The sequence below is a fragment of the Rhincodon typus genome, chromosome 41 (assembly GCF_021869965.1).
Source record: "Rhincodon typus isolate 14 chromosome 41, sRhiTyp1.1, whole genome shotgun sequence".
Taxonomy (NCBI): Eukaryota; Metazoa; Chordata; class Chondrichthyes; order Orectolobiformes; family Rhincodontidae; genus Rhincodon; species Rhincodon typus.
Window position 1 is genome coordinate 2088334 of NC_063372.1, and position 2751 is coordinate 2091084.

The 2751-nt window shown below is 47.3% G+C and overlaps 1 long non-coding RNA gene across 1 annotated transcript in view; it reads left to right on the forward strand.

Moving 5' to 3' along the window:
- Positions 1–2751, forward strand: part of LOC125487442 — a 12534-nt gene that overhangs the window by 7942 nt on the left and 1841 nt on the right. The window contains exon 2 of the long non-coding RNA XR_007265900.1: positions 2123–2276. This is a non-coding gene — a long non-coding RNA (uncharacterized LOC125487442). The remainder of the gene's footprint in view (positions 1–2122; positions 2277–2751) is intronic.

Below are 2751 nucleotides of genomic sequence, written 5' to 3' on the forward strand. Positions count from 1 at the left end.
CTTCCCCTGGAGCATCGGAGGCTGAGGGATGAATTATAGAGCTTTATAAAATCGTGAGGGGCATGGATAGGGTGAATAGACAAGGTCCTTTTTTCCCCTGGGTAGGGGAGCCCAAAGTGAGAGGGCATAGGTCAGAAGGGAAAGATTTAAAAGGGACCTAAGGGGCAACTTTTTCACAAGCATGTATAGAGCAAGCTGCCAGAGAAAGTGGCGGAGGCTCGTACTATTGCAACATTTAAAAGACATCTTGATGGGCACATGGATAGGAAGGGTTCAGAGGATATGAACCAAAAGAGGAGGTGATGGCCTAGTGGTATTATCGCTGGACTGTTAATCCAGAGTCCCAGCTAATGTCCCAGGAACCTGAGGTCTTATCCCACCACAGCAGATGGTGGAATTTCAATTCAATAAAAATCTGAAATGAAAAGTCTAGTGATGACCATGAATCCATTGTCGATTGTCAGGAAAAACCCATCTGGTTCATTACTGTCCTTCAGGGAAGGAACCTGCCATCCTTACCCGGTCTGGCCTACATTTGACTCCAGACCCACAACAATGTGGTTGACTCTTAACTGCCCTCTGTGCAATTAAGAATGGGCAATAAATGCTGCCTAGCCTCTCATCCGATGAGTGAATTTAAAAACAAAAGGAACGAGATTAATTTCGGATATCTGGTTGGCATGGACAAGTTGTTTCCATACTGTGTGACTCTAAGAGTATGCTTCACTGGGGGCACACTGAAAGATGGCCACCTGGCTCCAATGCATTCAACTCCAGAGCGAAGCATTGTTAGGGGTGGGGGGGCCGGAACAAGTGAACGAGGGAGAAGTTGCAGAGTTAGCAGGATAAAAACCAAGCTCAGTCCCGGCACTCTAGAGTGTCAGAGTGGAACAGCAAACAGAATTTATTCAATGCCTCTAAGCAGTAGGCAGGGCAGCTTGGCAAAACTGGGCTATTTCCATCTCCAATCTTAGCCACTGTACTGAGTGGGGAGGGGGGTGGAATGACACTATACATACCTCATGGCAAGGGGAGAAGTCGAGGATAGTGTTTCCATGGTAACCTCAGCCAGTGCAGGAATTGAACCCACACTGTTGGCATCATTCTCTATTGTGAGTCAGACCAGTATGTGCCATTCAGGAGTTTGACTGTGTTTACTTCAGAGATTTTCAAATCTTCAGTGCTCCGCATGTTTCCGTTGACATACTTGCAAATGATGGGGATCCGAAAGGGTTAGGGGCCTTCATCTTGAGCATCTTCTGAAAAAAAAAAAAGAGATCTACACAATCAAAAAACGCGACCATCTTCCGATCCATGTCTTTCAGGTCATTGCTGAAGTTGCTGACCCTTTGGAAACAATTTGTTTCTGAGTGGGAGAAACCTTTCATTTCTGAAGTGCATTTGTACGCGCAAAAAATCGAAAATAGAATGCGTCGCATTGCACAAACTGCGCAGAAACCTCAAGGCTGCATGTGGAATGTAGGAGGCTATGCTGAGAGGGCACGTACCCTAGACACTGCTCAACACTGTTGCATCATCAGTTTTGTTGCATGGCACATTTTGCATCGATGTCAGGGATTTTCATTGCTCCCCTGTAGGCAGACTGGCACAGCTCGCCCGCCAGCCATGGGCGAGCCCACCTACAGGCCACTCCACTTACACTGCGGAGCCACGGGGTGCTGCCACAGGAGCGGGCGAAATGGTGGCACCACACGGCAATGCCAGCCAGGAGCTCGCAAGGCCATCAGTTTGTTTCTCAGACGCACGTTGGATGGTCATCCGGATGCCAGTGTGTGATCTCAGTGCTTCATAGTCATGCAGCGATATGCGGGCAATGTCACGCGCTCCCTTCCCCCACACCCCAACCCTGACACACAGGCAAAGACATCACCCCTCCATGTGAGGCACCAGACGAGATGCTATGTATAAACCCTTAATTGAGGGCATTGGGTAATGTTTTGAAGAGAAATGGTGCCCGGAGCTATGAGAAAAAGGCGCGAGATTGGCGCTGGGGTATAGATTCAATGTTGGTCCGATGGCTTGAATGTCCTGCTACTGCACTGTGATGATTGAGTGCACTTTCATGGCTAACACCCTCTCAACTGTTTTTCTCTTCCAACAGAGTATGGAAGATCATCGGGGGATTTATCATTCTGATCATCTGCTGCATTAACGTATATTTTGTGATCGATTACGTGAGGAGTCTCCACATGGTCGTGTTCTATGCCGTGGCAGCAATCATAGCGGTCGCCTATCTGGCTTTTATATGTTACTTGGTAAGTTCACCATTGTTCCTTCTGCAAGGAGTCCCCAGTTCAAACGTGAGCAGCATACTCTCTGCAGTTGGCGATTTGAATGAAATGCCCTTTTCCGAGATTGTGCCAGTCGACGATTTTAACCGAAGGACGCTGCGTGTGTTTAGAATGAGAATGAGAATTCGGTTTTACTGTCATGTGTACAGTTACAGGGGTACAGTGAAAAGTGTACAATGTCACCACTCATGGTGCCATCTTGGCTGCAAAGGAACCTCGGTGCCAAGTCCTAGGTATAAAGAAGAATAAAGAAATAAAGTTAAACATTCAACATTCCAGTCCTTATTCAATGTGTTTGGAAATGGAATGAATGTTTCAAAGGGACACGGCAGCTCAGCAAAAGATTAAACGATGGAAAGTGGGTCCTGAGGAACCTAAAAAGTCCCTTTGAGTTCAAGACTCAGGCCTGAACCGCACTTGGTTGATATTGGAGGTGGGA